We start from the raw sequence: 15,784 nt of genomic DNA, 5'->3' as shown, positions 1-15,784 counted from the left end.
CTTTTTTTTACGTTTGGCCTCTTGTAATAAAATGTGTTTGTTCAACGATGCTCTATTGTCCACTAGCCTAATGAGTCCTGCGCCATAATGGGCGTGGCTCGTAGATTTGTATGCCATTACATGCCATTATTTGTTTGCTTTGACATCACCTGTGGTCTTGTTATTTTTATGCTATACAAAGGCAACGTGGAGCTGATATTAATAACATTTTTGTGAGAAAATAAAATATATGAAAATTAATATTGAAATTGTGTCTTCGCAGGCAGAATACAATTGCATGATAGCTCGAGTAAAGCCAAACACATCGCTCACATTTTCTGTAGTGAAGAAACACTGTTTACATGCATTATCGTTCTGCCATGTTTGTTTTCATTCATCTTTCAGCTTTTCTAAATCTTTTTCTTATCGAATGCGAATCACAGCAGAGCATTCGAAGCTAAAGGCGCGAGCTTCAAGCCAAGCTGATCGCTATTCAGTGAAGGTAATAACTATGTAAGTCATGTTGTGTGGGTTTCTGTTAATTATCTTTTTTTCTTCTTTTTTTTCACTTAAGGACTGAACCAAGCTAAATTCATACGTAGGCCCCGCACACACGAATGCGGTTTAATTTCAAGAGTACAATCCGATTCCATTAGCGCAGCTAAATATGAATCGATATTCTAGTTTTAAGTTAGTTTTAAAATGAGAACTTCGTAAAACTTTTTGGCGGCAAAAAATCGATTTATTTGTGTGTGTGTGTGTGTGTGTGTGTGTGAGACAGAGAGAGCGAGAGAGAGAGAGAGAGAGAGAGAGAGAGAGAGAGAGAGAGAGAATGGTTTTGTAGACATCCGCAGTTCAAATATCGTGTACAAACATCAGCACTGAGAGCAGTTCTGCATGATAGGTCCTGCATAGCAATGTGCTGATTTATTCATGTGGGTGTGTATCATACAGAGAGAGAGAGAGAGAGAGAGAGAGAGAGAGAGATTTACGAGGAAACTCCACGCGGTATGGCAGTGTGTACCCATATCTCACCTTTACTATTTTTTCTATTTTTTATTTATGCAATTAATATTTCACATATATATATATATATATATATATATATACACACACACACACACACACATATATAAATAAATATATATATATATATATATATATATATATATCAAGATCATAGAACTATCGAGCGAAAGGGTTGTATTTAAACAGAATGAAAGCTTCCTGCAATCACGAGGCAGCTGTTGTGTTTTTTTTTTTTTTTTTTTTTGAAAGGCTGTGGCTAGACCAATGGTGAAACGTTCCCAATGCGAATGTAGCAGAGCTGCAATCCAATAGCAGAATAGACCAATGTTGTGTACAGCATAATTTTGTCTGTTTATCTGAATGTTGAGCTTGAAAATACACAAGTTAATCTACTGAAATAACACGCAACAAACTGCGCGTAGTCAGGCTATTTTAATATAAATTTCAGATCTTAATTTTAGTCTACCATCCGAAAGCAAACACTATTGTCATGCTTTTGACTTGATTTGTCATTGCCAGCTGCCTACTCTTTTGAAATGTGTGTTCAGAATATGAATATGGGTACTCATTGTTAAACTCGTAATTTAAGATTGGCTGTTGCCCCAGGACACTCTGTGTTTAAATCTAACCGCATGTATTATACTTATTGTTGTAGCAAGTAACATTACTACGTATTGGATGTCTATTCATATTCAAATATATGTTTCTTATTTCTAAAGTAGCCTACAGAAATTACCGTTCAGTGATCAGAAAATGTAAATACGTGTGTTTTATCAATCAGTCGATTTTATCTTGATAGTATAGGCCTATAACAATGTTGTAGATTACTCAGGCGGCAAACAAGTCACAATGTCCACGTCGAGAGAGGTGTATCTGGCTTAACATTAGCGGTCTGATTCAATCACATTGACGTGGATTCAATCTACTGTATAGTTGTTGTTGTCGTTTATTATGAAAATAAAGGGCACATATAATGTTTTCCCCGTTTGCTCAGGAACGCAGTTTGGAGAGCGAAAATGCAGCCCGGGCCTTTTGATCCATTTTCTAGTAGCGTATTCTCCCATGAATTCGAGCTTTTGGTGAGTTTGTGTTTTGGAATAGTGAAACCAGTTCAATCTTAATATTCGTAGTGATAGGCGAAGTGAACATAACAGCATAGCGTTTGCTGATCAGTAATGTCACAGCAGTTTTTACAAATCTATATGGATTACGAAAAAATACTTATGTTGATAGTCAACTGAAATTAACAACAAGGGATCAAACGCTTGCTTTTTAGATGAAAGCATGACTTTATTAAGTGAGTACAGATCATATATTATTACCGTATAACACGAGACTGCTGCTGTCAGATTGGCAGAGCCTCGACTTCGAGTGCCAAACAAGGTGAAGTCAAGACAGCTCAGAAATTTAGATCTAGAATTCAGTTAGCTATATATCCGGTTTAGTATGATACAATAATAAAGCAAACTGTAAAAAGCATGTCTTGGAGTCAACGTCATTGGAAATAGGCTACTAATTTATACGATTTGCATAATTTGAATCGAAAGGTCTATGCCGCATATGCAGTATGCAGGACCAATTTTCCTGCCCAGATGTACCTCTCCCACCAGTTACCCACTATCACGTTATGGTATACAGAGAACAGGTTCTGTATACCATAAAAGTGTCCCCCATTTGCAATTCATTCATAAATCCCCGAATAAAAGTTCTCTTGCGTTATGATTAAGCCCAAGGAACCAATTACACAAATAAACGCAATCGGATGGTCCTGGATAAATATTTAGAGCCTTTCCAGCCACAACCAACCTCAGTCTCAAAAGGATGTGTTAATATTGATCCAACACACTTTTTTGTTACTACTTCTGTGTTATTTTCAACACATTTTGTGTCGAAGTTGCGACTTTTGTGTTTCAAATAGCCTACAATGTTTTGTGTTACAAAGGGAGACTTTTTAGGTCAGACTACTGTGTTGAAAGTAACACAAGATGTGCTGTTCTTAACTAGATATGGCGGTTTGTAAAAAAAAAAATGATGTGTTGTTTTTAACACATCTCTTTTGAAAGTGTACCTTTAATTACTACCATTTATAAATTAGTTTTAGTAAATAATTGAATAGGTCTGCATCCATGTCTATGAAATTATACAACAATCTTCTGGTAAAAATAATCCTACATTGATCATCAAGTGCAAATAAAAGCAAATCTGTTAATGTTCAAGATATTTTACATGTACTGGTATTGGTCAGACCTATCGCTCAGACTTATTGCTCTGAGTCAATAAAAGGTCTCCTCCTTTTAAAAGCCTCAAACGGAAATATTTTTTTTAAAAGCCAGGACAAAATTTTCTGAACGATTATTGTATAATCCTACATAAAGCTTGAAGTTGACATTGCTTATCATGTGGATGTGCACTTAATAAACTGTCTATCAAGACGTTGCTGCCAAATTCGGTGAAATATCAAAACTGCTTAAACTATGTCGGCAAAAGAAGCGAAATGTCCTGTGATCACGATTTAATAATAAATTTGCCATTGTCTGCAGTAGCCTAAACATTTTCGCACCCGACTTTCAACTTTCTCCTGTTCTAAATCGAACTTTTGTTTACGACATTTAAAAAAAATACCATTTGCATGTGATGTTAATGTTTGGATAATGACATTACTTTAGTACTGTTACTGCACTTTATTAAATAACAGCCAACAAATTAATCTTCTTTTTTAACCAACAATTTAGTGTACTGTACAAAAGTAATTGATGGCATGTGCTCATTGTTCCTTTAAAGGTTCCGTCAACTTAAATAGTCTAAATTAAAAGAAACATTTTAAAGTATCTCTTCAGTACAGCAAAACGCGAATTACCTTTGTCCTTGTGGCTAAATAATGGTTTACGGCTTTAACTTAAAAACATAGAATACAAAAGGACTTTGTTTGTTGTTGCTATGACAAACCGGCTACTTTTTTAACTGGAATCTTCGCCAGGCGGCAGTGTTGAGTTTTCCCTTGAGGAAACTGAAAGGCTGTCGCTGGAGATTATAATAATTTTTTTTTAAAACAGAATAAAAAAATTAATAACTACTTGACCAGCGTTCATATACAATTATGAATTGTTATGATGTATTCCTAAACTTTCTACTTTCAATATCTCATTCATTTAGGATTAGTAGTGTTGTTAGAGTTATGGGGGGTGGGGGGGGGGGGGGGGGGTGGACATCATAAAAAGAAACAACTTACCGAATCATGTTGCTCATGTTCACCCTTGTCTTGTATTTTCACCAGTTTTATTGGCTGTATTTTACTTCTTGAAGTCCCCGTGTGCCTTATGTGGAGCTGACTGGAAAACGGTGTCATGTGTGAAATGTTAAAGCCTGAACACTCACATCATTTATATTACCAACTGAGTTATACAAGCTGGAAGTCTAGACAAGGACAAAACAAAATCACTCAAGGGAAACTTTAAAAAAAAGTACCCATGGGAAAAATTTCCTTCCGCCCCCTTCTCCCTTCCTCAAGTTCTTTATTGAATATTGATCAATGAAACGGAAAAAATGTCATTCATTCAGATTTACGGAAATGTCGGGCTTGTTTAAATGAAGACAAAACTGGTCATATAAATGCATAGGCCTACTTCAATGTCCGATTGGCTGTATAACTGCGTAAATAGGTTATACAGCCTAATTAGAACGGACACGAAGTTTAATGTGTAGCCTACTTAAACAGGGTAATTTATTAAAGATTATGGCTAACATTTTTATGATTGCATGCTCTGCTTCCTAACCGTAAATGTTCATAAAACGCAGGGACTGGTAGCCAAATAATAAACCTGCTGGTACAGGAGGTAGCCTATAGTTCTGAGTAGTCGAATCACAAAGTTATTGAGTACAATAACGCTTAGAACGATATAGCTTATCAAAAATTGTCACGCACACGATTACTTTAAACTTGAACGGAACAGATTGGAATTGCAAAAGAAGAAAAGCGTTTGAATGACGGTGACTTGGCTTTTTATGTGGTCACAAAGCGTTTAACCTATTGTGGCCAAAACTGTTAGGATGACTGACCTCGGATACACAATGCGACTGCACATAAGAGGAAATGAAGGATTGAGGACACACAGCGGCACACATACTGTAGAATGAACGTTTAAACAGCCAATAAGATAAGTTTAACAGAAGTGGGGAAGCAGCTTTTGCATGCGCTGCCAAAAATATTTAAAAACATGATATTGAAAGTATTTTTCTTGGTCGAACATAACTTTAATGATAGGAGACCTGAGAACGACAAAACCTTTAGAGCACAATTTAAGAATCAAATCAACAAATTCAATGTGCCGCGAATGCTGTTAATACAGAGCCTGTAAAATGGGATGTAAAAGCGAAGAGTGTTTGTTTAAACTGCTATGAATATGTGTGTTCGGTGGGTCACAGAGTTGACTTCTGGAGTTGACCTCTGCAGGTTTTTACCTGTCATCTAAAGCTCTCCTTAAACTAGAGGACATGATAGAGGACGTGCTCCCGAAATGACCCTTTCCTGAACTTAAAGTTGTGCTTAACCATAATTAGCCAAAAATATTTTTTAATCATAGCCTTAAAAAATAAATATATGATTGTTAAATCATGATTTCGGGTGAGTTAATTACATTTCTGAATTACAGTGCTTTCATTAGCAGTAGGCCTATATGCGCAACTGTTATTCGGTTGTATAGATATTGTGCCATCTTAGATTTTAGCTCTGGATTGCCGCCTTACAGGCCCATAGCAACTAAAAACAGTTAAATAACGCCACAACCGGCTATTTATGGGGTCCGAGCAGCATTGGGCAAATGGTGCACAATTGCAGTCTACTGTAGCCTATCATTTGTCAGGATGTAGCCTAATCAATGACACAAAACACCTGACTGATGAATCTTTTTGACAGAATGATCTGATTAAATGATTTTGAATGTGGTCCAAGTAGCTGAGGAGGTAAGAGTAAAAAAAAAATTTTTTTTAATTAAATAGCGCACGTTTCATCTGATGGTGCATCTATAAAGGCCTACTCTTTGTGCTTTGTGGACTTCAGACAAACGTAGGAATGTAAGTTTAATCCAGGTGGTATGCATTATTCAGAGGTTACACATAACGTAATTTTTACTCAAATTCACCACTCATTTTGAAAGTGCGTTGTGGCCAAACGCTTTGGATTACAAATATTCTGTTGACAACATTTCATTAGCATTAGGGTCAGAAAGGTCTTGGAGGAATTCATTTTGATCATGGAATGCAATATTTAAAGAAAATTACATATAACAGAAATTAACCATTTGTGCGAATCTTATTCAGAACCTCTTTACTTAATGTATAGACACAACTTTTTAAATCAAGGCCAAAGAATGCCGAAGTTGTGGTCAAATGCACAAAATGTTCTTTGCCTGAAGGTGGCACTATCAAGCATGAAACATTGTGGTAAAAATCCTTTGTGGCAATGAGCCAAATATTTGTGAAAGTTCCATTCCAATCCTATGCGGCCTTCAGGATTTAAGCCTCACTTCCTGTTTATGTGTGTTTGCCATAAAATTTGTCAGCGGTAGGGCAAAACACTTTTGAGTAGAAAAAAATCTTTTGATAAGTTTTCATCTTCAGCAATTAAAAACGCAGAATCCCAAAAATCGTGACAATTGGTCTACCAGTGTAGGAGTTTGAAAAAAAAAGTTTTTTCAAAAATTCCTACATTTTGAAAAGTTCAATATGGCAGAAATCATAAACAGTGCATGCTTTGGATTCTGAATGACTCACAGAATCTGCCAAAAAAGATCATGTTTCTAAGCCTTAAGGTTCATGAGATACAGGCCAAAGCTTAACACACCTTGTTATAGCACCAGCATGTGGTCAGTGAAGACTGGCTTAGGTGACTGAGTAGAGATTGACGTTTGCAAGCTATATACCAAATCTGATTGTTCTACTCCTTCCAGTTTCACAGATCCAGCTACTTTTATGGTAGAAAAAATAGCCTCAATGGCAATTAACACACTGCACAGTCTAGTGTATCATGTGTCAGGATGTAATGACTGACACAAAACACCTGACTATGATGAATCTTGGAATGGAAGGATTTTGAATGTGGGCCAAGTAGGAGGAGTTAGCCGTCTTTAGATTTTCACTGAATGTATGGACACATTTTTAATCTAGGCCAAAGAATGTCAAGGTTATAATAAAAAAAGCACAAATATGCCTTACCTGAAAGTATGCAACAAAAAGATTATGTTTCTAGGACTTGTGTTCTTAGATACTAGCCAAAACGTGAAACGGGCTTTGGTGACTGAGTAGTGGTAGCTTTTGCAAGCTGTCTATAAAATTTGATACCTCTCCGCCTTTGGTTTTCTAAGATCCAGAAACTTGTAGGGTAGAAAAATAATGAAGAATAGTAATAATTGCAACAATCTCAAAAGGATTACAACAGCACGTTGCTTGGCCCAGTAATTATTTGTTTTTAACTTTAATGATTAAATGAACGCTGGAATTAAGGCATGATAACAATACTAATACCTGTATTCAACTTCAGATATATTTTCAGTATAAAACCCATCTGTACGTATAGATTTCTATACCAGTTGGAAAGTAGCCAGTTTGAAAAGTGCTTCTCGAGAACACTGTCTCAATCTTTTCTTGACTCAGTACAGATAAACAATTGAAAATGTGTTTGACAGTAGCTGAAGGTTTCCCAACAATCGTAAAGACACCAAGCAATGTGGACAGGGTGGGTTAAGACAGGAAGTGTCTAAAGGTCAAATAAAGTTTGGATATGATGGAATATTTTAACAGGTATAACATTCCCAGCATGCTGGCTCATTACACATGTGTGTTATCATACAGTACATGCATGCGGCGGCTATTCAATCCCATGTATTAATTGGCTTATCAATTGGTTGTTTTACATTGGCAACTGCCATTCACAAAGTTCCACCCATGCATGCGTTTTGTTTGGTGTGACAGGACGCCTAAGCCCATTAACTTCATTGTCCAAAACAGGCATCAAGTCACATGCATTCTTTACAGTCACAAATAAGACATCCTGGTATGCAAACGGCACTGTCTTAAAACAGACTGTATAGGCATGCGTGCTAGAAACAATCTATCACATGTTGTTCCTAGTGAATAATGCAGCCTACCTTATGCGTTTACACAGCCAGTGCCTATGATATTATAAATGCATAACACATTGTTAACTGTACTGCCATATTCAAACCCTTTCTTGGCAAAATAAGTGTCCAAGTGCAAAGATAGCAAGCCATTTTTGCTGCTTCTTTTCCTTGCTCATACTTTCATGCCAACTTCTCCTGGCAACTAAAAGAAATCTTAGCATACATTCTTATTATACTTTCAGTAAAGTAGTATTCTTCATCCTTACTTATATATTAACTATAAAGACTAAGCCATTTTGCGCTTTGATTAAGTCTCCTCAATCAATGGAAAGTTCTAAGGCTTCATAAACCACAATATTAAATCAGTTAAAAGTCTCACTTTTTTGGTTTTATTTTGTGCAGAGGTAGACTAATTCTTCCAGGTTTAAACAATTTTGCTGCAGATGACCTCTGTCACATGGGATATTTTTAAATGTACTAATCTGTATATCAGTTATGTCTGTATAAATTAAATATTTAATTTGCAAGTTGTCAAGATAATGGGCATACAGGCATACATGCATTGGAGGACATTAACAATAACAATAATATCTGATATTTTTAACATACAAAAAATCTGCCAAATGCTATTGTCTATTACTCTTTTTGCACCAAAAATATGTTATTTTACATTTTACAGCCCACTACATGAACAGAATTTATGTGTATATACAATAGGCTATATCACAAGTTTTGGGGCCACATTGCAAATGGAAAGTTGACTACTGTACATATGGTCTGACACCTATTATCAGTTGAATTTTTTATATAAAGTTTTGAGTTTTCTAGCTGCCTGCAATATGCATGTCCTTATATAATGTATCATATGATATGATTTTGAAGATATATATAAACAATTCCTTCTGAAAAAAATGTAATCTAGTTTTTTTTCAGGCTTTGCATTTGGTTGCAACAGGTTATTTCTTATTTCTGTTATCTGAATTTGGAGGCTAGAGCAAGCTAGCAATCAAAATGTAGCTCTGAATAATGGATATTGATATTATAAACAAACAAAATCAAGCCTTACCAAGGCCCTCCTCCAAATCAGCTGATCCCAGCTGTGAAGGTATAGGAGGTTGTAATGAAGAGCTGTATATTCCCTCTGTTAGACCCCTCTGTAAGGTCTCTCTGTAAGAATTTAATCCCACCCAACTGAGCACCGAAACACTCAGACATGGAGGAATGTCTAAACCACACACTGAAAAAAGTGTCTCATCGGCTAAACACCAGATGAATGTAAAATGCAAGAAGCTTACATCATCGTTACAAAAATCAAAAAAACTTCTTATGTTGACCACATGATTCACATGCAGTAAGGTACATGTCTAACATGTAATTTATGTCTATGACAGCTTATATAATCAGAAACATTTAAACTACACATGCAGAGAAAACAATGACCATGTAATATAAGCTGGTTAAGCTATTGTTAGGGTATGGGTGATTGTATGATTTCATTGCCTCTCCCTTTCTCAACGGCGAATGTAGGAGGTATAAAACAAACTTGGCATGTGCAGTACATACACACGATGCCCAGGATGCAGGATCAGTGGACAGTGACTCCATTTCCGCAGAACCACATGTACGCTAGCGTGTGCTCAAACCATTTCCCCTGGCTTAAGCAGTCCAAATATTTCATTAGCAGTGCACATTTACACATACGCCAAAACACACTTCTGTCAAACCTTTGCTAGACACTGGGCACATATCGTGAGCATCGTTTAGAAAAGACATTGTATCTTCAAAAAGTCAAACTATTGCATTGTTACATTAGGTGAATTGTGCATGAACTTCAGTTTTCACTGTGCTGTGAAACTTTGACAGTATATAAAGGATAATGTAAGCTTTTTATTTTATAAAACTAGAAAAGCCTGGAATGGTGATATGACATTTTATTTATGATGGCAAACTTATACAGTGTTATTCACAAAATGATAGGGACAATGCAAGAAAGGACACAGGATCAGAACTAGATTTTCACACTTTAGTTCTGACTATTTGACTATTCTGACTATTTGACTATTCTCTGGGAGAAATATGAATAAGAGATAGATTTGGGCAATAAGAAATGCTTCAAAATACGTCACTTGTTAAATACATGTGGTTGATTTGAGACTTACCAATCAGGATCAGCATTGTGTAGTGGGTAGATTTTGGGGCACAGCTGTGAGGAAACCTGTATTCCACAGGTACATTATTTAAATATATATGTGTAGAGTGGAACACAGAAATAATCTACTTCCCAGTATATTTGATAAAATGTCACAAGTATAAATTGTAGAAGTATTGTATTGTTTGTTTCTCAAGCAAGAAGCTAAGCAGTTGTCACTGTACAGTACTGTCTCTGTAAACAACATTTGGAAATTATTTTAAGTGCTTGGTGAAAGCACTTGATTTGATGTCATCATTGAGGTTTGAGATTAGACAGAATATATTCAAATCTGAAAACAGAAACCTATCTCATGTTACCCTGCAAGTCAATACACAACTAAAATGTTTCACATAGAAAATGTATCATTTGTTACTGCAGGCACCCAAAGTAAGTATTCCGCTATTTTCCAATCAAGTGTAGTTTCCAAACCTACTTATCTGATCAGTCCTCATTGGTTTATCTCCTACAATGGGTTGCCAAAATATGTATTGTAATTTCCTCTAATAAAGTGCGGTATAGTCATAAATGTGGACGTACATACTCATTTTAAATGCCAGCTTAAAACAGCGGCACTAAATCTCCTCACTAAAGCTAGAGCTCCACCCCCTGAAGATTCACCTCATTAATTACGGGATATGAGCTCTCCATAGTCAGCTGGATAGACGCACCAAATCCTGGCAGTTTGCAGGGGGTGGCAGCATAGTCTGCTCCATTAGCTAACCCTCGACTCCAATCCCCACTGTTAAGCCCTATGCCAAAGCATCCAGCACACTCACAGGCCCGGCCTGTGAAATGACAGCCCTCCCCAACCTTCTTCCTTTTGCCATATGCTGCACAGCAAGCCTTCCCACAAGTAACAGATGCTTAAGGCGAAACACGGTACCTGAACCAAACAAGATGTCCCAGTCTGTAGCTAGAGGTGCAACCGTGCAAACCCAGGTGGTGTGACAGAGACCGGTCCCGAGGTTCAGGCGACCGTGTTTGAATCCTACTTCCCCTCCAGTGTGGTGGTCAACAACATCGATATATGCAATGCTAAATGTTTCTATACATATTAATAGGTGAGTACAGTGCAATGTTCTGTTTCGCTGTGCGAGTCATGAGTCATTCAGAGGCCTGGAGATTGACTGGCAGGATATGCTGACTGAATGGCACAGTTGCTTACCAATGACAAGACCATTGGCTAGATTCTCACCTTGAAATTAGGACCTTTTATTAGAACACACATATTTATGCCTTACGAGTCTCTTCTTCAGGGGCCCCTTGTTGATTGAACGGCCATTGTACACTTACTGTGTCATGGTCATAATGAAGAGGTATACATCCATACATGTATGTGTGTGTGTGTGTGTGTGTGTTGTGTGTGTGTGTGACTAAATTAGAAATTTGTCTAAAATGGGAAAAAAAACATATCTTATTCATATAACCAAGGTTCTGTGCAACTTATACTGCAAATGTGTTAACCCTATTCAAAACCAGTTAAAATATCCCATTTAGACTTTCAAATAATTTTGTCAAACTTGGTGTTCCATACTTCTTCAAGGACCATCTCTAGATCATAGACATGCCCAGTCATTGGTCCCGCCTGTTTTCTCTTTCTCCGTACAAAATGTCCCATACATCTTTAACGTAGTAAACACAAAGGTTTGCCTGGGCAAATGTATCACCCACCTGAGATTGGTTTTATATCATATATGAGCGGACAGTGTTGGCGGGTTAAGATCAAGTGGCTTTTCCTTGATCAAATCTCATGTCGATATTTTTCAGTGGAAATCCTCTGTTAACCCTGGTATTACTATAACACAGATCTACACACAGGCACACATACACAGACGCACACACAATTGTGTCATTAATATGCATTAATATGTAAAATTCCACATCCACACTAAGATTTAACTCTTATCGTAGCATACGTAACCAAATCATTAAAGCTGAATGTGTTAAAATGTTAAATGTAAGTAAAATGTGAGCCTAAAAGTTACCTTTATTTTTTTAATTTAACAATCAATATTTGATTGTCATAATAAATAAAGAAAACTCATTCAAATTCCTTTTTAGGATCAATTTTCATTTTACTAGGTTAGTTAGCCTACTTTAGGTTTTACTTCAGTAATTCGTTTTACGTTTTTGTTTCCTACGTTTGTGTTAAGAGGCATTTTTTTGGGGGGGGGGGATTTAAACTTTCTGGAAGTTTTCACATATTCGTGTAGGCTTATATTATGCGTGAATTTGGTAATTATTTTTATTTTATTTTATTTTTTTATGTATATGAATTTTTGATGCAGATAAATAAAGTGTCATTCACGGGCCCAAAATATTGACACTAGTGAAGCTGAATGTGTGTAACCGGCTCTACAATAAAGACTGCCGTTTATAAAAGGTGGACTTGAAAACATATTGCGACATAAGCTTATGTATTAATGTATAGACTGTTATGTAAAATCTTACATTTTCCATGTGAATCCAAAGATCACATTTACTGTTTTGGTGGACAATTAGCAATATAAGCATGCTGTCTTTTATTTGAGAAGTGATTGACAGCAAGACACACGCACATCAATTAAGGAAAAATGCGTTTGATGTGGGATCCAAATGAAATGTAATTAGAGGCTTCGTCGCCGAGACCAACTTAACGTAATATTTCATGGTAGGTAAATGTTTGGAATTTGAATAAGCAGTGCTTATACACCAGTTTAATGAAAACCGTGGTATCTGTTTTTGATACAGCCCTTCCAGGATCCTGCGTTAATGTTACTAAACCGTTTTAAATGTTGCCTTTCTCATTCAAAGTGTACGATTCAACTATGCATTCAACTGTGCAGTAATAATATATATGATTAGGATAGAATTGCCCTTTTACGGGGGATATCTTCATAAATTCACCATTTCACTACGCATATTGTAGAACAATATAAAGTTATGTCATAAACTCAAAACTTGCCTCTTTGGTTCCTGTCTTGTTTTTATCTGTCAAATATAAAATAGGCCAAACAATCCTTTACTTGTAACTTGGAAGAAGACTCCAGACTTCAAGTTATTTTTCCAAACTATTTAAATGCAACAAGAAGTCACAGGAATACTAGAAACTGGACAATTAAGTGTTGTCGAAATATTTATCGTCGTGACGGACTATCACGGTAAATTGTATTGGGTGTAAGACCATTCTTTAAATACTGCCCAGAAACAAATCCAGCAGTGAAGTTCAGATCGAATTAAGGGGGTCTAATGAAAATATCAGTTTGTTTGTTTTAATCTCTGTAAATTGTTTCTCATCTTATTGTTCCTGCCACAGTGCCCTTAGAAATTATTTGAAAGAAAGATAAATGGCCAAGCTTTGGCTGTCAATAAGGCCATTTTACTAACCAAGGTCTCTAAAGGCAGGGGCAGCATTCAATTAGCTTTATCTACAGGGCCTTAATTGCGTTCGCAGGATACTCCAGCGTGTAAAACAGGGCTGCAGAAAGCTCGATTAGGGCTTCTATGGCGGTGTCCTGACGGAGCCTTTGAGAGAACTTCCATTCAGAAGGGATTTATCTACGCCAGGACGATCATAGGGATTAAACAGTAATTAAAACCTATAAATTATCTCCCCCTAACATTTTTGAAAGTGTCCACTCTGCTGAAGAGAAGGCTAGGAGGCTTCATTTGCCTTCTCAAAGAAAATCGGATCAAACAAAGGGACAGGTTTAGACATTAGGAACCGATACTGTCATAATCAAAATTGCATTAAGAATTCCAAGACAAAAAGTTATGGCTATGTGTTATGATTACTTATATGATGATACAAAACTATTTGTGACTCTACTGGACGTCTGTTTCATTAACTAAAGAGTTGTTTAAAGTTTGAAACACATCCCTATTTTTGTTACGAAGTTCCGAAAGTGTATGCGCTTTTGGGACGAACTGGACATTTTTAGGTTATTATATTGACAAGAGGTACTGCAACTAAGACTGGCCAATGATAAAGAGTAGCAAGTGTGTAATTTGACCAATGAAACGAACTTGCAATGATATCCAGCGCTTTCCGCTTATAGGTAACTTCTTGCAAGTAGGTGGTTTGGCACATCGGTATAGCCTTTTTTCCGATATCACAGACGTGCACATTTAACTAAACATGCCAAAATCATTACGGGTAGCATTGGACAGGAAGACATAACTAATATTTCCCGGGGGAAAGACACGGAAATGGTATAACAAAAAGAAAAAAGAAAAAGAAAAAAAACATGCTCATCTCCGGAGTCTCTGAAGTTCTTCGCCTTGTCAAAGGCATAGGAGTCTGGCAGATTTGGAATGACCCCTTCATTGTAATCAAGCTGATATTACAGCTATTCAGCAGGGCGCATCTGCAGTGGTCTCGGCCCTATGATCTCTGAGCTGGCAAAAGCAATAGCGTTCATTCACAAATCCTTCTCCGAGCGTCACCTTTTGTGGTGAAAACTTTAAACCGAAAAGCACTGACTCGTTGTGACGTTTTGGATACCCACGCGGAGTGAGGGCGCTGGGAGAAAAAGAGCTGAAGGAACTTGAAAACACATACCACAACTCAATAGAAATCCAGAAAAGTTCTTCTTATGTCCGAACTCTTTCAAAGTCACTGACTTTAAACAAAAAGGTGCACCCATTCTAACAGAGAAAACTGCGAAATTAAAACTATAGTTGTGTTCATACAGGGACACATATACATCATTGGATTCCATTTAATTATAATCACACCAAGTTGTTGTCCAAATGGAACGAAATTATGTCTATTATCGGTACATGTTGCAACTTAAAGAATACTTTCACTACTTAATTAAACAAATAATTCAGTATATTATTTGCTTTATTAGCAATTACTATGGCAATACACTTTGCAGTGACATCCCCCGTGGATAACAATAGAGAAGTGTCCAAGTGTTCATTGCTATCAAAAGTAAACCACTGCCAGAAACGAAAGCAACTAAACATGATGCTGATGAGTAGACTACAAGAATGGAAGCATGCGACAACTTCTTTTTCTTCTTCTTCTTTTTATTATTATTATTATTATTATTGTTAATAATAATAATAATAATAATAATAATAACTGCCAAAGTCAGAATAAGATCACATTCATATATGAACAGCGTGGTGACAGAGGTGTGGGGGTGGTGGGGGGGGGGGGGGGGTCTCCCTTTTATGCTATAAATGAATACAGCAGACTTCAGACCAAAATCTGATGTGATTTTTCGAATTGAACAACAGTCACATTGTGCATACAAAGTGTAATAAATGTATTGCAATTCAGCCTAATGTGCACACATAGAACAGATATGTGCACATGGGTGGTAAGGGGGATTCAGGATAATAAGACTATATCTGTTATATTGACTTTCTTGTCAGGAAGCACATTTCATATGTTTCAGTTGTATGCAGACACAGCCCTAAGGATAATCAATATTTCTGATTCCCCGAAGGAAATAAAAAAAATGTATATGTACAATATAAA

The sequence above is a fragment of the Anguilla anguilla genome, chromosome 4 (assembly GCF_013347855.1).
Source record: "Anguilla anguilla isolate fAngAng1 chromosome 4, fAngAng1.pri, whole genome shotgun sequence".
Taxonomy (NCBI): domain Eukaryota; kingdom Metazoa; phylum Chordata; class Actinopteri; order Anguilliformes; family Anguillidae; genus Anguilla; species Anguilla anguilla.
This window is presented reverse-complemented; position numbering follows the sequence as displayed.